We start from the raw sequence: 22,510 nt of genomic DNA on the forward strand, positions 1-22,510 counted from the left end.
TCAGAAATTTGTAACACTAGTCACAGCCATTCTCTATGTCAGTGGCTGGAAGAATAATTAATAGTTTGTTTAATAACAGTGGTGTTTGCAGAACGTGCAAATAAAAGCGATGCCAGTAACTTCAAATAACGGATTTCCAGTGTGGGCAAGAGTTGCCATGGTAACTGCACTTTTTATTTTATTTTTTAAATCAAGCAGAGGACATAACAAAAGGCTGATGCTTTCCAAAACTCTGGGGAAGCTAGTGCGGGCTTTGCAAGTTGGATGCTCCTTTAGATTTTACTGGTTTGCACATTAAGAAGATTGAAAGAACTATGGACTAGGAAGGTAAAGACTTTTCCACGATGAGGAGGTAAATCCCATTTCCAAGGTAGGGACATAACTTTGGAGTCTGCTTGCTCCCTTACTTAGGCTCACACTCCTGTACTGTACTGAATGAGGCTCACTCAATACTGACTAGCATTCATTCTTGCCTTGAAGAGGATCAAAAAGCTATTCCAACAAAAAACAGATTTTAAGATCCCTAGTGAATTTTTTTGTGTATATTTTAAGAATTCAGCTTTCCTCTTTTAAAAAGCAGATGCTATATTTAAAATGAACACAACAGTAAGCCACAGAATCATCTCTCCCTACTGCTATAGTTTGCAAATTTATGCTACATAAGAGTGATGAGCCAGCCTCAGTCTCCAAAAGCCATGCGAGAAAGCAAGCTCTGCTAAGACTGTTCAGTGGTGAGTCACTTTGGCAGTTATTTCCAGTAACCACCAGATACAAAGTCAACAAACACAATACAAGAACTTCAGAAAAGCAAAACAGCTCAGTAATGTGGTAACAAGAGCTGAATTGAGCTTTGTGCACAGATTTTATGCTTAAAGCACTTGTTACTAGTAGTGCATGCTGGAGGAGGTATATTCTCCTCCTATCTGCAAGACAAATTTTCCACGCAGCATTTCACTAAGCACTCTCACTCTAAAAGGATTTGTTTTAGCTCACTTTATGCAGGTTTTATGCTGCTTACTAAGCATAAAACATGACTTTCTTGATGAGGTTCAAGCTGCATTTACTAAGACAGTTTAATGGCAGCATCTCTGTTTATGAGCAGAGATCAAATATTCAGGACAGGAATGTCTGGGACAAACTCACAGTCCAGATAAGCCCTTAAAAGCACCATGCAGCAAGTGCTTTGCGAATACACTGTTTACTCAGTAGGCAACACAGCTTCACCACTGCTCAGGGTTCAAATTAAGCAATTTATCGCTTTGTTTCCATTGTTGATTATCTGGCATTTTGGCAAAGATCAGCACACTCCATGACAAGAAACAGGCAGCTAATTTGCAGCTAAATGCACAGAGAGTTATCTTGATGGGGACCCTGTGAGGACAGTAGATCCCCAGGGCATACTGATATACGCCACTTGCCCCCCACTTCGCCCATTTCAAATACCCAGCACAACGGAGGTGATGTCCTGCAAGTTTCAGATAACTGGGAAAAAATAGAGGTGTCACTGATTTCAATGAACAAAAAAGGAGCCATGTAATCAGAGCAATACTTCTATTATCATATATACTCAGCGTGGAGCGTCGATGGAATCAGGGCCGTGGCACAGGGGCATTTCAGCACAGAGGAGAAGCACACTTCTGCTGCACAAATCCCCTGTTCGCTCCTCACATGAGGACCCTGGGGCTGCTCCGCGGGGCAGGGCTAGCGCAGCCGCTCTGCACAAGGCAGCAGCCACGCTCAGGGCACACGCCTCGCGCCTGCGGCGTCCGGCCCGCAGCATCGCCCCGGGGCTAATCCCAACGCAGGTACAGCTCCACGTTGGGCCTCCCCGCCAGCCACCGCGCTGCAAAGCTCCACGCGATCTGCGCTGCCCTACCTGCTCACGCACGAGACCAAGCCTGGGCCGTGCCACCTAACTGTGGGCACCCAGCTAACCGCATAGGGGAACCCATTTGCCCTTTTGGGCACTTTTCCACATCCAAAGACACCAAGTCTCAACTGTCCTCCACACTGCACAGCTGAAGATGCCATCAGCCATATAATCTGAGGCACTTCAACGAGGGGCAGGAGGTAGGTGGGAGCAGCAGCATTTTGACACTGTCTACATTTAAAGTAAGATGTTTGTATTTTCCTTTATTCCTCCAAGTCAACCTACTTTGTGAACTGAGGAACAGGCTTTTCCCAGAAAAAGGCAAGAGTGAAACTTGTCCTCTGTTTCACATGTTTTACTGTTTTATTGGTGTTTCCCAGTAACATAAATGATACTCTTGGGAATTCCAGATCTTAAGAGGAGGAAGCGCGTGCGACTACTGAACATGCCTATAGCCACAGCCAAAACAGCTGCATCCTCCAGAAGCCACCCTGGCCTCTTTTTTTAAACGCTCTTCTTTTTGAAGTTCAGGAAGAAGAAAAAGCAGTTGCCTTCCAGCAACAACCAAGTTATCCTTCCAGTAAGGTGCAAATACCCTGATCCTGCATGCCAGACAGACTCTCAAGCTCTGGCCACCAGCAGCAGTGACTGGGCCTCCCTGGGGCAACTCATACTTTGTTACTTCTGAAGCTTACGGCTGTAAGGAACAGGAGTAATTAAGACTTTAAAGCAGGTACAAAGATCAGTATTATTCTAAGCCCAAATTTCAGCACGCTGCCATGTTTTGAGGTCATAGTGACACACATCCTGCCCATGCCACCAGATTTGCTTCCGCCTCCCCCCTGAAGCACACGGTACCAGCTACCACGGTCTCCTCCAAAAAGCCAAGTCAAAGCTGTGAGGTTGACACAAATTCTAATAAATTCTGGGTGGGGATTTTCACAAGTGCTCAGTATTGTCCTAATTCTCTCTCAAGGCAACTGCCTCAGAAGTAGGTCAGGAGAGTACTCTTACCAATGACATCTCAGGTACGTTTTATGGAATTAAGAGCAAAAGGGTAACAGATGTTATCTCTGGCTTTTGCATCCCACCTATATATAGCACTTATCTCTACTTGCCATCTACTTTAAGAGCTTTATCTTTCTAATTAAAGCAAAGGTACATATATGACAGTATGTACCACAGGAAGACCTATTAAAAAACAAAGCACCACATTGAGCTACCCTTAAAACCTTAAGATCAACTAATTTAAGGCAGTTCTTCAATATCAAAATTCTTCTCTTGCGGCTCTCAAAACAATAAGGTCGCAGCAAAACACAAGTGTTCCCACAGCTCCCAAAGAAGAAAAGCAGACACAGAAAAAGCTGGGAGACTGCAGTATGCAATCAGCATTATCAGCATAATCAATTAGTTTTGTTGTGGCTCCGGAAGGAAAATAAAGACTTAACAGCTGTTTCAGAGCTGTTTCAGCAGAGAAAGAGCACTGTAAAGAGCATTTAAGCAGCAAGACCAGACGCGCGCATCTTATTCTGTAGCTGTAGTCAATTAATGTCTTGTGGATAACACAAGAGCGACAGCAGAACGCCTGATGAAAGCCATGTGGAAACAATAAATGCATGACTGAGAAATGCAAATCAGACTTGCAAACGTCGACTTTCACTGAATTAAAAAGAACAATCCATGCTAAAACCTTTGCTTCCTAGTAATTATTTAAAAGGTTACATTCATTCACATCCACCTGACATCCACCTGTCTTACTTTCCAACTAATGCTTTCATGGTTTTCTCCATTATATTTCAGACTGTTGGGTTTAATCTATTCAACAGTGCTCAGCAAAGAAAACAGTTATTTATAGGCTACAGACATGCCATGTACAACTACTAGAGATGCCTTTTCAAGAAAGTTAACTGCAGTTCCAAAACTACCATTAAATTTATGCTATAGAGGCCATAAAATGCCCTAAAACAAATACTGCACTATTTCTATGTATCCACTTTATGAGGGAGAAAAAAAAAGTAGAAGTAATTACATAAATTATTAAAATGAGTTCTGAATGCAAACATTCATAACAAATTAAGAAAATTAGCAGTAGCAGGAAGTGCTTCAGAACAAACAGATGCTGTCTCTACATTTGTCCAAATCACAATGTCGCCTGAGCACATCTGTTTACTGCTTAGAGGTACAGGTTCATGACATGGCTTCAAAATACTCTTGCACTGCAAACAGTTACTTCTATCTAGTCCACTTTAAGGAAGATATAGATGTAATTAAATCACACTACTCTTGCAAGAGAGGAAAAGTTTAAACAGGGGGCAATGAAAAAGGGAGCAACGAATCAAGCGAGATGTCAAAGAAGAATATGCTTCAATGTCAAGTCTACTCAGCCTCTTCTGAGACAATGCAAGTGTCTGCTGTTTCACTAACCCTTGGGGTGAATGATGCAGTTCCTTACATTACTAAGACCTCATATAAATTTAGAAATAGGTCAATATGCATCCTGAAGTATAAGCACATATAAAAATACCACCTTTGCTCAAGTTAGACATACATTCTAACATTGCATGTGACATATGATTAATTTTACATGTGTCATGTTGACACTTTCCTCTCAGGGAGGAAAAGCAGTACTGGCTGCATTACTATTACTGTAAGTAGCCATCTCCCATACCACTCTCTTAACCCACCTCTACAGACAGGTCGATGGTTGCACAAGGCACCAGAATGCGGGGGGTGTCCGAGGTCCCCTTGCCAGCTCCTCGTACAACCTGCACGCAGAATTCAAGGGCGAAGCCACAAGCCCTGGGGCCAGAGGCACCAGTTTGAAAACTGTGCGAGAGTCTCCCCACAGTCTCTCTATGAAGAGGATGGAGGAGAAAGTGAGGGCTGCTGAGCTGTAGTCAAATCCTATCCTGGGAGCACGTATGCTTCACCCAGAAGGGCTGATGAGGTTGATAGCCCTTATTGTGCTCAGTTAACGGCGGGCAGCAGGATGTTCGCAACAGGAACAACATTTATTTTGAGAAGGGCATGGAAGTCACAAGAAAACTAAAGGACGATGAGGCAATGGAATTAAGAAAAAGGCTGCGTGCTTCCAGTACGCAAAGTCAGGCACACGATATGATTTCACAGTGTAAACCAAAAGCTTTGGAAAGGACCAGCTGCTACCACAGGTGAATGAGAATGTCCCTGGGATGGCGCAAGGAGAAACATCACAGCTTTGTCACGAGCTTGGCAGCCTTTGGTTCTTAGATTACCTGTTACTATTGAAAGCTTTCTTTACTTAATTAAAGCAAAGATATTCCATCATGCCCCAAGCTTTTTCGTTTTGAAAACAGCACTAGTTATTGCTAAACTGTTACTGAAATACAGTGTCATTTTGTCTGCATTTAATTTTAACAGGCACAGTGCAAGTTCTGTGCTTAGTGCCTTCTTGTGGCACTGTCTGCCAGCATGCAGCAGTTTGCGATGCGAAGACAGCACTGTCTGTACATTAAAGAAAAGACATCTCTCTCCTGTCACATCACTGAATTCAATGAAATTTCCTATCAGACTGTCTCATTTGTGAGCTGATAAACTGTGTAATACTGTAAACTGCATTAAGCTACCAAGGCTGACATCAAGCACTATATTTTATTAAATGAACTGACATAGCCGTAGAGAAACAAAACCAAAATCAATCATATGTGGTTTTAGGTATTACAGCAAACAGGACTATTTGAAGAAGAGTTTCTGTGACCCAGGTGACCCTTACCACAATGTGAAGAGAAACATCACAGGGTATGTTTTATGAAGAGCAAACAACTCTTCTTTCAGCTCTTGCAGAAAGCTAGACATATTTATTAAAGAGCTGCAGGATCCAAGCAAGTCTGTTTTGTTCCCTCTGATGCGGTGTATTAGCTTTCACACTTCAGTATCATCTACTTTTCCAAGGTTGTAAAAAGCCAAAGGCCCCTCTTCTCTAGATACACACACTCTGTTTTATCTGGGTACTCACAATTCTCAAAATTTGTAAAAAATAAAATAAAATAAAATACCCCACATACACCATACATCCTTCTGAGGATATTTACTGTTTCTTCCTAATAAGTGGGCACATTAACTCAGAATTCAAATCCCATTAATTTTAATGCCCACAGTAACTAGATTCAGTTGCTCTTTGGAGATACACAAATTTGTGTAAGCGCCTCACAATGTGTAATGACCACCGGTTAAAAAATTTCACATTTCTTCTAGACCAACTTACTGTATCTTTAGAATCTTCAGCCTCTTATTTCAATCCACCTTTTCCAGGGCACTTTATGACACTGATATTTATAAGCAAATTGCTACAGTCAGACCTACAGCTGTCTTTTAAAGGCCAACTTCATTTTCATACTAAGCTAGCCTGAACACACAGGCCAGTGCATGACCCAACAGCAGACAGTTGCAAGCACAGCCTAAACCCTCTCTAACATCTTAGACTAGGGGTCACTGACTCACCTATATTGTTTCTGAACATGCAATACACAAACAAACTTTGACACGTCAGAGAAGTGTTACAGGGAACAGTATTTATGATGTATCCTGAGAACATTTAGCGCTACATTAAATAAGTGCTAAGTATTTTTCTTATTAATGCAAAAAGGTAAAAGCTTGTTAACTCTGATCTTTCAATGGAAGAAAATAAATTGGCAAATATAAAGGAAAACACATTTCTGCGTACATTGTTAGTGTTCATTTTATTGAAAATGTTAAAGATGTTCACAAAACAGCATATCTAAAACATCTCTAGGATGTCCTCACTGCTTGTAATTAAGGCAGGTAGTTAAGGCACATATATTCCTGTAAGATGCTCCTTTATAAGTCATCCAGACAGACTTCATGAGAAAAACAACACAACTTTGCAGGTTCAATAACAGACTTAAATGTATATACACCATGAAGATGAGACCATCTGCAGTTTCACAAATGAATATTGCTTGGTCAATGCTTATCGTGACAGTAAAGCAGACCAACATCAAAACACACCCCTTCTGAGCAGGGTAGGTGTTCTGGGTTGCTCCGTCACCTCTATAATTGTCCAGATTATTGAAAGTCAGCACAGAGGAAGGACTATGAATAGGCTCATTCATAACAACAAAAAAGGAAAATTCACAAACAAATAATCAAGAAAGTACCCAAAACCCAACTTGCATATGAATATGTGGGCTGAAACACTCTCATATCTGAAAGAGTTCATTTTACTCGCAATCATGAAAGTTTGGCAGAGTGTATGAATTCCTGAAATACCACTCCTGTGAAAGGCTTCTTCCCTGAAATAGCAGTCACTGTACACACTGTGTAAGGAAGGGGTAAACATCAAAGCAAATAGTGTATAAACACACTTAGCTGCCTGGTTAAACACAGAAGTAGGAATTCAAAATAGTAGTAGTAGCAGCTTGAATTTTATGTCTAAGTTCGTATGCTCCTGAAACCTCTATGTTTTTCATTTAAATATTGGGAGAGAGTTTCTCAGGCTCCTATTTTATTACAAATATAAGGATATTCAATACATCGATCCTACGGCATATAAGTATGAACACTAATTCTGTTTTTTTCTCGTGATAACCTCACCTCTGCACACACACACACATCCCTACCAGAGAGGGCAACAAGCAGGTAACATCCCATCCATTCCATTCTTTTATGTGAAATTAGAGAAAGCATAGGTAAAACAAACTTAAATAGCGTCCTTTGCACAAACCTACGACGGATTCTTCCCATACTGAATTCCTGACAAAAAGTATTTACTAGACAAGGAAAGGACTCTGCACATAATAACCTGAATAAATAGAGGGAAACTGAGGAAGACTAAGTGGGAGAGTCGAACAGAACAGGAAAAGTTCTTTCTTAGGAAAAAGTCTCAGGTTCATAACACATCCCACCATGACTAAGAGTCAAAATGCTACTGCTGAAAAAAATATCATGATAATATCATAAATTCCGTTGGTGTTACTCTGATAATATATATTATCCTGCATTCACTCACCCTGGTAAAGTCTCAGTTAAAGTACTGTACCCCAATTCGGTTGTCATGTTTTGGATACAATTTGGCCCTAAAAAAAGACCTAACTCTGCAAATTAGAGAGGAGTAAAAAGACAAGACTCCAAAAGACAATCGTAAGATTGGGGTTTCATTAGCATAAATGAAGACAGAGGTTTATCATCAGTGAGAGGTGGCCTAACTGCACGTCTCCTGCCCCAGCAGCACCCTAAGATCCCACCATCTGCCTCATGCAAGAGCTCAGCTACAATAGTTCAGTCATCCAGCAAAAAACCAAAACTTTTGCAGAGGAAGAGGGGGAGTAGGATTGTTTTTTACATTTCTAATAAAGCTAAGTGCTGAAGTGATTGCCTAAGAATATGGTTGAACCTCTATCATCTATCTTGATTTTCAGCAACCTTGGATCAACTGTCAGCAGTGTACCTTGCCCAGCAGCAGAATGGTGAAGTTCTGTACCTTGCCTTTTCACTCCATTTTCTACAACTCTATGTTTGTCAAACTACGTTTGCCTAAGTAAATACTTAAGTGAGGTAAGTACCCAAGTCTCTCTAAAATAGACTCACTTAAGCCTTGATGAAGGTTAAGAGAACAGAAGAGCCTAGCGCCTATTTTCAGAGGAGATCCAGAGCTTAATCTTATCTGACATTGATTGGAGAATCCTCCTTCCTTATCTAGGGGAAAACATGCAATATAAAGTAGATGTATCTTTGAAATTTGATTTTTAAAAGGAAAGTTGCATTTGTTGTTCCTCATTGCATGGCTAAAATTCCCCTTTGGAGGGAGTAATATATTAAAATACGGCTTTGGTTAAAATTCTATATCTTTTAAGTTTCTGCCTGCTTTTTCTTCTACAGAATATGCATCAAAACTATTTGGGTAGAACATCTGTCTTAAAAGTTGCTATTTATTTCACAATGATTTAGGCTAAACATTCCTGAAGGACCCAGGGAATCAAAGTCAGGTTTAGGACAGAAAGCTGAAACAGAAAGGTAATATTTTGAAGCCAAACATTACAGGAGCAAAACAATAAGAAAGACATTTGAAAAGGCTCAGGCTAGAGGTCCTCACGGACAGAGGACAGTGCCTGCAACCATCCGTTTTGCTGGGAACATAACGCACACAGGCAACAAGGACAGCGAGAAGCATCTGCATATGGAGTGAACCATTCTCTTAGAAGATGTGTTTATATTACACATCCTAACTCCATTCATATTTATGACTGTAATGAACACCTCGACAAGGGGGAACAGGAAAGAGGTTCCATGGATTTTTTTTTTTTTCTTCTTCATCTGCAACATTATCCTCACAGCAGAGATTAAACATGAACTCAAAAAGCCCTAGAATTTGGGAGATGCAAGATGTAGGGAAACAATTCTTAAGTTAGAATAACACACACAAAAAATGAAAAACAGTAAAATTGACGTGTGTGTGTGTGTACATATACACACACACACAAAATGATTTAAATATCTGTCAAGTGATGACATCTGAAATACCACCTTAGGGAGCCAAGAGAGTTACTTGAGAGAAACTGCACAGAAATTGGCTGCTTCAAGATGACTGTGACAAAAAGACTTTGGGCAAATTGGGCCAGCCATGACACAAAGGCTGCTTCTCACTTCTCAATTAGATGAGGCATATGAAAAGAAATTATATGAGACACAAAATAACTAGTCCCATCAGGAGGAAGAATTAATCACAAAAGCTGGGTTAGCAAGAAAAGCAGCAGGCTCAAGAGTAGGCTCACCATAACAGATCCTCTCCCCACCTCAAAAGGGGGAGAAATTAAACGAGTTGCCCTATTTGAAAGTGCCAAAGGAGGTGCTGAATCTGGAGACAGGGTTACCTTAGAGGTAACTTCAGGCAAACTGAACCGGTAAGAGAACTTTTGTCAGAGTGAAAAAGGTCAAAAGAACAAAAGTGAGCATGAAGTCACAGAAGCAGCAGTTGTGCTTGAGAAAGAAAAAAAAAAAAAAAAAAAAAAAAAAAAGGTCCATTTCAGGGCATACTTTCACATCAGCTCTTGCTCTACCAGCTACAATGGACGAAAACCTAAAAGCAAGTTAGGACAGTGGCCAAGGAGGAAAGCTTCAATTAAGAATCAATGAATAATTTAATATTATTATAGGCAACCCAGAACAAGGAAGATGTATACAGTTTTAATGGACTGAGGTTGCTTATACAATTCAACTACGTGATGGCAGCCCACTGTAAAATACAGCCTCCCTCCAGCAAAGATGCTCTCAGATCCCCCAAGACCTTCCAGGGCTTTTGGCAGTAGCTCAGAGCTTCCACTCACAGGCTGTGGCTCCAACTCAAACTCCCTTTGCAAACTGCCACAGCAGTTGGAGATATTCATGCTCCAAGCAGCTTGCTGCTATCCCTTCACTGCAAAGCAGCCTTTCCAAAATAAACAGACAAATAACTGGCAGGAGCCCTCCATAACTCAGGTCAGCGCAGAGCCAGCTGTCTCAGGGGATGTTCAGGAATTTTGCTCTGCAGAGCAGCAGGCAGGTAGCGAGGAGGAAGTGAGATTATTTTCAACTGATCCTGACAGATCTGAAAGAGATACTATGTTCCTACTTTTATATGTCTGTAAATCCAAGCTACTGGCTATCTTGAACTGAATTAAAAACAAGAGAACTCCTACTCGATTAAATAAACTGCAGCTAGGCAGCAGTATTTTACAGTGGGCAGCTTCTCAAGCATTGTTAGAGGTTTAAAGACTGGAGTTTTTAAATCAGATCACCTCAGCAGCATAGAAGAATAACAAATTTACAGAAACAACAACAAAGAAAAACTGGGATCAGTGAGACAGTGCTACAACTTTGGAACACTCAGCATTCTTAATGAGCACAACTTCAGTGCTATGCCCTGCAAGCAGGCTAGATATAAAACTCTTCATGTTGTTGTCTGCTGTAATTTGTGTGTGGTCCAGTATCTTTCTTGCTTTGTAGCATTTTTGCGGTTGGTTATACTTGAACTACAACCAACCAATCTGGATTTTAATTGCGGATTATAAAAAAAGCAATAAACAGAACTGTTTACAAAAAGCTTTTAATACTAAAGAGTGTCACCATTGCTGTTGTTCCACTCTCTACTCTCTTCCTACCATTTTTGTGTTTGTTTCCGAAAAGCCTGCATATGGGACAGGCTTTGCTAGATGTGCAGTAAACATAAATTAAACCTGTGATTAATTCTGAGTAGTGCAGCACCAGGTGTAAGCTGGCCTACTTAACAAGATATTCACCACAGTTCTTCCATAGTGCAACTGAATTTCTGAAAAGGACAAGAGACCAAAAAAAGAATGAGAAAAGAGTGAAACGCTTTTTTTTTCTTTTGATAAAACCCTGTTGAAAAGAATAAATATATGCCAATTGCGCCTCCATTATCATGGTAGATCTGCATATCTTTCCCTAACTCTTTTCTTAATGCTCATCTTCAATGTCATTCACCATGCTTTTTATTTGACAGCAAGCAACACTGATAAAAGTGATAAAGTGATAAAATAGAAAATAAATCAGCCAAATAATAAAATAAAAAAATGTATAAGACTTTTATGCTCTAGGCTTTACAAAAATGTTTATTTGCAACATAAAATTGCATTTTCAGAGGCTGCTCAAATTTGCCTAGACAATTTTTGTTTAGTCCTGTCCACAGATCTCCAGCTGTTCAAAAATTATTTTCATATCAGCAATATTAGCAATTAGCAATATTTTCACATTAGCATTTTTTTCTAAAAGGAAAAAACACGTTTGCCACACAACTAAACATAACACTTGGGGCAGAGTTTCATTCTTCTTTTATTCATTCTATTGCAAAAAGGTAGAAAGAAAATGAACAGCTGGAGACAGAGAAGAGCTGGAAAAGGTATATGAAAAATAGAATTACTGTAAATGCTAACCAAAGTCAACATAACTCAAAATTCCAGCATAAAATGCACCCAATCTCTTCTCCTAAGCATGTGTTTTGGGGAACACAAAGTGTCAAAGATGCTCAGATCTTTTATTTTTGTTACTCCAAAATGACAAGGATTTACATGGAATGCCAAAGGTTAATTTCAGAATGACTGCCAGCAGCTGGAGGCATTATGTTTGGAGAGGTAACATAGAACAGCTTCTGCAATCCTGCAGTCTGATGTTCTTATTTTTCATAAAGTCACTGTCTGGGCCAGCCACAGACAAGGAGGGGGAGAGGAGGGAAGAGGGAGGCTGGAGTCCCACAGGTCTGACACTTCTGCCTCTCCTCATCACACCTGCACATTCACCTGACTGCTCTTCAGCATCTGGAGGAAAAAAGCTCAAGTAGTCTGAACAAATTTTCCCTTCTCCACTAGCAGTATAAAGCCTGCTGCAAAAATTCATTTTGGCAAGGCTTTCCTGGGTAGAAGGGAAAGGCTTTTTATGTAGTAAATTCTTTATGCATAAAATTTCTATGAGAAGTGTTCTGGAAACAGAGATGTTAAAAAAAGGTATCGCATAATCCGATAGCCTAACCGGAGTCTGGAAGTCTGCATACACAGGCAGAGAATTCAAGGCCATGCACTTTCGTCCGAAAGAGCAGCCCTCAGAAGTCTCTAGTTATGTTGACCTTCCAGATTAGAAAACAAGTACTGATCTGGAGAAGCAAGATTAGGATTCTTGTTGAAACTATCCCTACATTGTTTGAAGGGCAAGACGATCAGAAGGACACTCACACGAGTGTGATTTTACCACCCTAATCAGAGATTGAACAGTGAAGGTGGTAATGCTTCAGGTTGCTGACCAAGCTAGGGCATAAGACAGATACAGTGACAAAAGAGACACCATCTCCTGCAACACTAATATCCGTGTCACTTGAATGTTTGGAAACAGATCACCGATCACGCTGAACAGGTATCATTACTTGCAAAAGGGTGACCAAAGAAAGTCACACAGACTACAGCATGGGACATTTCTTGAGCATCTGATACAGTATTCTATGCTGCTACTCTAAGTGGAATGAAAACACTGCCAGAACAGAAGGTCAGGTCATTTGGGAAATCCACTCATGGAAATATAAATTATCTGGGTTTTCATCAAGTAGAGAATAATCAATCCATCAGTATCACTCCCAAGCACAGGATGTAAAGTTGCCTTTACTCTCTGTAGTGCCCAGCAGCTAGTTTTGACAAGCCCCTCACCTCCTCCTCCAGGCTGTTTGTCCAGTTCTAGGATACAGTGCTCCAGGGTACAGCTTTCCACAAACGTTGCAGTCTGTTGCTTTTGATTCCTTGCACAGAGAGATCCGACTTCTTAATTTTGCCTGGGGACTCAAGCTTGAATAGAGTTTGCATCTGCTGCTTTAGTCCATACATTTACAGCTCCATCTCCTCTCTCCAGCTTTCCCCTGGCCACCTTCCCAGTGTCTGGAATACTCTTCTAGAAGCTGGGCCAAGATATGGAAGAGTGTCAGGCAGTTAAAAACAGCAGCTTTACCATCTCGTGCAGCAAGTTCAAGAGTCTAAACTCAATGGGCACAGGAACTGCCACAGGAAAGTAATGCAGCAAATGCACTTCTTCCTATGTGAATGCAAGGATTCTCAGCTAATGCATCTAAATTAAGCCATGCACTAGTTAAGTCTGCACACAGCAGAAAAACAATTAACACTATGTACATAAATCAACCTTTTTATATTCTAGGGATGCTGCAGGCCTGATTTTCCCTCAGCTGAGAAAGTAGTAAGATGTTACTTGAGGAATATCCACTTCGAACAATCTGCCTTCATGTCTTTGTGCACAGAAGCAAGATATGTAGCAAATTAGGTAAGCCAGCAGAAAGCCAACAGCTCAAATTATGTTGCCATCATTTGTCCAAAGTCACTAAACAAGCAGCCTTCTGTTTGACCTTCTGCATAACACACAGCATAGAATCGTTCACTGCTATTAATAGGAAAATCAGCAATGCTGATTTGAATGACCATTTCAAAGCAAAGTAATACAAATAAATTCAGCAATATTAGTACTTTTGTGACAGCAGTCAATATTCATTATAATAGAAAGTCCTTTTCTCCTTACCCTACATTTTTTAACACTTACTCTTTCACAGCAGCTATATACCAAGCAAAGACCTCGCTGAGGACCCTCTGCTAGGCCTCAGAGCTACCTGTTCTCAGCTCAGCGACAGGAATTTCACTGACTAAAAGTTGTGGCAGTTGCAGCCTGGTGCTCTGAGGCCTAAGGACGATTAAAGGTCACTGTCCACAAGATTATACTGGCTGCTCGAAGGGGATTACATGGATGTTGAGGTGGAAGCCAGCTAGCTCGGAGTCACTGCAGCGTCACAGCAGATCTGGATATGCCAGTGAGCACCTGCGTCACTTGAGCTTTCATAGCCAGCCCCTGGACCCACAGATCTGTCTACGTGCCAGCTTTGTCTGGAAGCCTCAGCTTCAGCACATCATTCCTCTTCAGCAGGATACATCTTTACCAGCTCTATTTCATTTGCCAGGCTAAGCAATTTCCCAGCTTCTGCATCTTCCATGGCAAATTGCAAATTAAAGTTTCTTAAATTCCAGTACCTACAAAAAGTATATGCAAATTTATATACATTTACTACACATATGTGTACAGTGCTGCTCTCTTTTTATTCAAGCACTATTTTAAAATAAACCTTTTAAAATAAAGGTTTTTTGTTGCTAAAGTGAGCAGATTTAGTTTTTCAGCAGCACAGCCTTTGTCTTTTAACTGCATATAATGTGCGCAGCACGCTGAAACCACAGTTCTGGGCTGTAATTTATAAATATTCCCGTTTATGTAATTAAAAAGGAAAGAGAGAAAGGGAGAAGAGATGCTTACAAATGAGGTCTAAATCCACAGCGGAAGCAGAAGTTTCACTGCCCAACTGGCCACGCAGGCAGGTGTCCAGGCGGAGTGCTGCGCTCCCACCCTTTGCCTTCCCCTGCGCGAAGGGCCCTCGCTTACAGCCAGCAGCTCAACGCTCCTGCTTCGAAGCATCCATAACAATTCCTCCAATGGCCATAAAATGGGTTTGAAGTTGCTAAGGAATCCCCAGATATTCTAAGCTTTCTGAACAAAACACACCAAGACACATGCACGTCACCCAAGGTACCTTCTCTACAGCATTTATGTCCTCCTCCACTAGAACTTCAGGAAAAAACGCAAACTAAAACCAGCATTTACACTAAGCTGCATTTCACCCTTATTAGAAGGCTTGAAAAGCTTAAGATTGGCTTTTTAAAAGTATAAAAAGGGCAAGAGATTGACAGCAATATAGTAAAAAGGTCCGAGAAATATGATTTTGACCTGGTGGTGTCTTACAAAAATCTGAAATGTGTTCATGATTTGAAAATGTCCTTCTATTTCTGCTTTAAGAGATATTGGCAGTTTATCTGTTATAAAAAGAAGATGCACCTGATCTTAAGTGCTTGAATATTAAATTATAAGAAATTTATCACTCTCATTGTTCCTTTTCCTTTCTTTCATTCCGTGTATTTCTGTAAGCCTGCGGTTAGTGTCCACTGCACCATGCAGCCCTCCATGCCTCCCACCACCACGCACAGCTGACCACCACTGAGGAGCTCTGCTGCTTTCCTGCCAACACAGCCACTTCCACTAAAACATGACTCATTTTAGTGCTGCTATTTTGGAAAGAGATGCTCAGTGCTTAGGAATGTTATATTTCTTCTTTTGACAAATACTTCTGTCACAATGCCCAAAAAATCTTTCATCTGAAATATAATTCTGGAAAACAAAAATCATACTTTAGAGCAGTCACAACCAGGGAGAATTTGCAGACTTTTCTCTGGGGACTGGAAAAGAACAACTTCAAATGAAAAATAGAGTTTCTTATGGCAAGTACCTTCAACAAGACGTCTCAACTTCACATTCAAGTGTGATTTAATGAGATAGTGTGAAGCCATTTAATTGACTGATTTGTCTTTGCTTTCATTTCAAGTGGTAATTTTCCTTTTACAGAAGAGCTCCTCAGCTCCTTATAGTCATTGTTCTATATCTATCTATATGTGTGCATATGCATACATATATATATAAATATATATCTATTTATAAAGATGTCCTGGCATGGAAATAGTTGCCGATACAAGTAATATAGCGGTGCCTTTCAAAACCGTTTATTTACCACAAATAAAAAAGTCAGTCCCTATAAAATAATTTCTTTAGCTTCATGTGTGCAACCCAGGAATGTAGGTACTTACTAGAACAGAAAGTGCAATTTTTAAAAGTTTGGGAAAAAATCTGAAAGACATTTTCACACCAGAGCATAAGCTGTCCTTTATGTGGAGGAGATTAGAAAGCTGCCGACAGAGGCAGATGTTTTATAACTACCCAGGATAAGGCCTGATGCAATTTCCTCCGCAGCATCTGCGATTAGGCAGTGGCAGAGACAGTTATGGAAGGAATCCCATGGAATAGGGAAGAAATCCCATGCCACATACGCACTGTGGCCTGCATCTTTGCACAAGCCTTTTTTCACTAAGCAACTTGCAAACACAGGTTAGACAGAAAGCTCAGGAAATGACAACTGCCAAGTAGCTGGGGGCTGGAAATGTTAGTAACTTGAGAGTACTAAGTCTTACTCATGCCTTTTATTTATTTATTTTTTTTAATATTTCCTTGAGAATTGTTTGGCCCTAAACAAAAGCAAACAAAACCCACTACACTAAAATTGCACAGGTGAGATAAACCAAATAGCCCACGTATTCTTCCAAACTCAGTATCTTACATAAAGCATGAGTAACTGCATGAGCAAAGAATAACTTTAGATTTAAGCATTTCATTAAGCATTAATGTTAGCTTAATTAAGTTCATTGAGCAAATGTTAAGCATTTAACACTTCAAAAGGTTTGGAATTCCCACTTTTAGGATGACTTTGAAAACAGGCAAGTGAATTTCCTCACTCTCCAACTACGCCGCAGGCAGAATCTGAAGTAGGAGGATAGAATCCTTGTTTCCAAATTTGATTTATTCAAAGCATTGCTTTGCGGAAGTATCCAACACAGCCTACTTTCATAACAGAACTCCTACCGCAGAAAGAAAATTAAACTGAAAACCCCACTTCTTCTAGACAGACAACCAGGATTCTCTCCTTACCACCACTACCCTCCCCCCTTCTTCTCTAGACAACCCCCAATGCAAGTGGTTGAAATAAAATGTGTCAAATACTCTTTTAAAGGCAATTAAAAGAGTTTAGGCTTCATTTCAGACAGTTTGTTTACAGTTTGTTTGAAAGACAAAGACTGCTATAAAGGCAAAGATGTAACATATACAGGAACACATTTTTCATCCTTACTGGTTTGCTACGAAAGAAACTTAAATGACTTTATCAACATTTCCGTTTCTTTACTTTTACTTAAAAAGGATGAGTAAACCACTGTATCCATTAATGCCCTTTCACACTACAACAGCACCAGATTAGAAATCTTGAGTTTAATGAGCTTTGCTTTAAAAGTCTTTAGTAACTACTCCTATTAAAGTGTATTACTGGAAACAAGTAACTATCTTGCAGTTATTTATACCATGGCTGTTAGAGCTGTCGCGTATTTTAGACCTGTAATCCTTCCTATTAACACAAGAGAAATGAAGGACTTTGTATTCTCAAAAAACAAGGAGATTCTGACACCGTGCATTAAAAATATTCTAATTTGAATCACTATGGGCAGTCTCAAAGGTTAACAGATATAATTTTGTGAAATATACAAATGCTATTCAAAAATGTTTTTAAATCTTAAAGTTTGTATTTCTGAAGTTATGATTACACTACCTGACTATAGCCTTAAAATTATTTAAAACAACAAAAAAAGGAGGTTGAAGGAACATACGGGTAACAGCAAAGTTTTAAAAGTATTTCAGCCATGGGATTAGGAAAAGCTGCTGATCTACCACTTGGAATCAGTGCGGTCAATAAAGTCAACTGGAATTTTAATATAACAGCATCTTCTCCAGATACTTCCTTTTGCCTGCCCTTAATTGCTGTATATTGCTCATTCAAAATGGGGAACACCGCTAGGAAACGCAAAACTGCTATTTCTTCACCTACTAAATGAACAAAATGACACCTTGGGCAAGAGGATGAGATTGGCAGCTCCTATATTTCTGAAGGACAATCACAAGTCAGCAAAATACATTTCTGGTTCAATAATTCTGTGCACGGTGCACATTCTCTAATTTCATAAGAATATGCCTGTTTCTGCATTTTAACCAATTTTCATGCAAAAGCAGCTTGCCATGGATCATATGCAGATTATCTTAGTCAACATTCTTAGAGCAATAAGAAGTTTGAAAAATGCGGATCTAGCACAAAATATCCACTTACAATACATTCCTTTAACAAGGTTCAATATTTTGCTATCTTCATAAAAGAAAGAAAAAAAATTAAAGCCACCTAATTAATCATTTTTCTTCTCAATTAATCCAGTTCCACAGGTTTCCAGTACCACCTGGATTTGCATCAGCAGGGAGACACCTCACAGGCTTCCTCTCTGTGGGTAGAGAGCAACAATACTGCTACACACTCCCCTGGTGGCATTTTTGCATCCCCAGTTCCTTGGAACAGGCCCCATTTAGTGAGAAGTTTACTAGCTCTGACAGTCATCTACAGGCACATAAGATTTGCAAGTTTATACCACCTTCATGACAAATGTAAATTCACTGAACACTTCAGGGCTTACTTCATGCAGCACATTTTCCACTACCCAGTGGATGATCTACAGCTTAAAAGTCCCAAATCTGAGCTAAATGAAGCATGTCTTTTTTTCCCCACTTTTCCTGAATTTAATGTTTTTTCCCCCCCTCCAAAGCTAAAAGAAGCTAAGAGATAATATAGGTAAAATTATAAATCAGTTCTCCTTGGGAATATCTTTCTTTCAGAGAGTGTTTAAATTGTTTTGTCTGGTGCAGGAAATAGCAGGTCATCTAATGTTGAAAATTTCTTTAGCAAACAATTTCAACTTTTAGAAGCAAAGATTTGTTGCCCCACAAAATTAGTTAAAACTGCATATAAACAGACACTGCACTTTTTCCAAGTGCTTTTTATCCTTACAAGGAATCCAGGAGTCTATTGACATTCTCTCAGAAAAATATTACGGTTTTTCATTTTAAACACAGTCAGCATCATTTTATCTCTTGGTTATTAAATGCAGCTGACAGCATCTACTTTTTTTGCTAATATAAGAGCACACAAAAATTAAAATCTATTTCAGTTTGTAGCACTTGTGACAGCTTGTAGGCATTTCAAAACAATTCTCAACTAGCAGCCCAACAGAGAGGCAATGTGTTTAGTATAACCCTTTATTAAAACATTAATGTTAAATGATTAATGAACAGTAAAAATTTCAATTTCCTTGAGCTTTCTGAAAATCTGATATTTCTATTATTTAAAGCAAATCACTACCAGCAAATATATTTGTGAACAGTTGTCAAATTGTTCAGATACTAGTTAAACAACAGGACTAAAAAATTCCAGGGGATAAATGTGTGCCTTGATATAACAGAGATGGGAGAAAGCAGAGGAATAAAATGTTTTAGTACTCTTTAAAGAGAAACATCATACGAAATCTACTCTCGGATCAAGCCTTTTTTCCATAATCATTTGTCATTCTCCAAGAGCACAGCAGTACTAACACTGCACACTTAGTGGTCCAAAGGGCATGGGAAAAATAGAGCAGGTTGCAGGTAGGCTCCTACAAGCTTCGTAACATAGTTGGGCAGGGGACAACCTTTTGGCTTCATAAATTCTGTTCAGATCTGAAACAGCAGTCATAGACTTCAAAGGAAAGTATAAAATGACATGTAAATAAACCCTAAGCAGTTATGTATAGTTTATATTTATATATGTACAGGTACACATACAGCCCTTCACGCGGCCATGTACACAACAATTCATCCTCTCTTGCCAGGGTCAAACACTTGCTCTTCAGTATCCATTTACTTTAGGAGAGGACACTCAACACCGGATCATTCTACCTCCAAAGAGATTTACACACTGCCAGCTTCAAGTAAGCTGGCCCTCCTTCAATATAATCTTTATTTTTCCTTGAAAAGCACCCACTTTAATAACGACAGTAATTTTTTCAATTTGTGTGGGAAGTTTTTTTAAACCTAAAAGAGCAATTCAGTTTTCATTTCTTCTTCAAATACCTGCAAAACCAACATGAACTTTCCTTCTGAATTAAAATGAGAATGTGACCTTTCCCCCAAAGAAAAAGAGTATGAGGTATTTAAACTAGGAGTTGGAGAAACAGCAAAGCAGTCACTAGAGGCCACAAACATAACTCATCTGCTGTAATACACATGCAGGATCAACGCTCACCACCACATCCTCACCACGTAGCGCTTGCGTCAAAGGGATCCACCAAAACCCGAAATCTTCTCTTCCTCTCTCATGCAGTTAGTTTTAACTTTGTTCTTGCAGAGATGAAAAACCGGAGGCCCTGAATCTATTCAATGCTTGCTCTTCACAAATAAATTTCTAACATCGTCTTTGAGAAGTGACAACTCTTCTGTTTCCTGGTGTGCCTGATTTATTACTCATTTTACTCTTTATCTGGCAGAGCCATAAACAACTTGTCAGAGTATTGTAGATGAAGACAGGGCACTAGCAACACATGAAATGTTAACAGTTACCGTTATTTGGGGATCGTACCAAATCAGCAGTCCACTTGTTCTATACAGTCCCTCTCTCTAGTCAGCTACTGTCTTTTACATAAAAAGAGATTTTTTCCCCCCCTCTTAACGCAAAAGCTTTTTGCTAGAACTCAAAATTAGCAATTACATACTTGGGAGATAAAATCATCCTGTTCCCTCACCCTTCCCTTGCTTAGATGTCATCTGTGATGCTCAGCTGGAGCTCACTTTAGTCTTAACCAACAACACAAAATTGAAGTTATTTCAACAGCTAGGGAGAGAATATATTTACAATCCTGCTTTTTCCACTTCTCCCCCCCACCCTTTTTTTTTTTGGCACAAACACCTACCTGTGCTACCACCTATTGAACGAGTTAGTGTAGAATATTCCAAAAACAAACAGAATGAAAATACACGTACACACAGAGTAGTATTTGTCTAAGGCAAGTAATTTGAACTCATAGATATGAACCTGCACAAAGATGAGCTAAAGTCAGGTGCACATACTAAGATCTGACCTCAAGAGCATTTTCCTCCAAAGAAACAAGTAACCAAGGTTTAAACTTATTTGTGAGCGCAGCTCCAACAAAACCTGCAGCACTGTGTGGCATAGCTCAGTAAGGAGCTCATAGCTTGGCACAAAAAGCTTCTCGAACAGGACACTTTCGGTAAGGACTTGGATACTGGGAGTTGCCAGTATTCTCCACATTTCTGTCAATATTCAGCTTATGAAATAAATCTTGTGAAAGTATTTAATTAACTTTCAAATCAGTGTACGTAGTATTTGTACTAAGGGGTTGAGCTTGGAATTTACAGTTGGCAAACAGATAAAATACCAAAGGAGGAATAGACCAGAGCTCCATAAGGTTCCTCAAACAGCGTTTACAAGGGATGAGGAATGAGGATTACTTCTGTCATGATGTTTCCCAGTGAGCAATGCAGAATTTTCAGAAAAGTCCTTCAGTAGCAAACAGCTTCTGTACCTGCCACAGATTCAGTTTTCAACTTTGCAAAGCAAATTTAAAATGACTTCACTATAATATGAACTTACTTGGAATACCAAGTACTGTTTCTTTCCTTATTCAAAGGAACTCTTCAATGAAATTGCACTATTGATATGAGATTTAATCTAACTTAAAATTACAATGATTGATGGAGTCCAAGAGTTTGCCAACAGGACGACGTTACAATAACTATGAAAACAGTGTTATTAAGTGGAATACTAGCTTTCACAGAACTGTTGCAGAAGGCCGCAAAGAAAAGCAATGAAGAATTTCCTTTTTCTATTTGTTCAAACTCTGCCAGTTTTGTATCCCTGCAATTCTCCCACCTTTCCCCTTGGCAATTACTGTTTTATAAGGCAGAACAATATTATTACCCTGAGAGTGAAGGATTGAGACAGAAAGAAAGCAAGGCTTTACCCTGGCTTCGTCACAGGCTTCCTGTGCGACTGTAAGAAGTCATTAAGGTCCCTATTCTTCAGAAACCCTTCCTGCAAACAGAACAGCCACACGCTGCACAGGGGGGTGCAGCAGAGTTATAGTCATTTCTGACAAGTACACCGAATATTTTTGAAAAATCACAAAATAATCATAAAACGTCACTTTGCTATTTACATATAAAACAAGCCCACATAACAACCTATTTACTTTGTAATAGTATTTGATAACTAACTATTGTATCTTCATAGGCAAAGTGGCCCTGTAGCAAGTGGGCACCTCCCAAGGAGAGCCCATTGCAGTGCCTACCAGTACCAACGAACCAAACACAAGCAAGATTTCTTTCCACTCCCTGCCCTCTTCCTCCTACTCCTTTCCAGCTTCTAATTTGTAGAAGCTGCAAATGTGCACAGATATTAAGGTCCTTTACAACAGCCACGTCTAAATGATTCAACTGCATCGACAAGCCCTCATGCCTGCTGGGTGCTTAGGTTTTCATGACTCATGTCCAACTTTCCAGGAGAAACTTAAATCAGTCCTACAGGGACATGCACAGCTA

The 22,510-nt window shown here is 39.8% G+C and overlaps 1 protein-coding gene across 2 annotated transcripts in view; it reads right to left on the reverse strand.

Annotated features, from left to right (window-relative positions):
• The window catches only part of OSBPL3 (oxysterol binding protein like 3), an 83,970-nt gene that overhangs the window by 43,088 nt on the left and 18,372 nt on the right, over positions 1-22,510 (reverse strand). The gene's annotated exons all lie outside the window — the stretch shown is intronic.

This window comes from Tinamus guttatus, unplaced genomic scaffold, assembly GCF_059628265.1.
Source record: "Tinamus guttatus ecotype Peru unplaced genomic scaffold, ASM5962826v1 Tinamus_guttatus_pri_ptg000067l, whole genome shotgun sequence".
Taxonomy (NCBI): Eukaryota; Metazoa; Chordata; class Aves; order Tinamiformes; family Tinamidae; genus Tinamus; species Tinamus guttatus.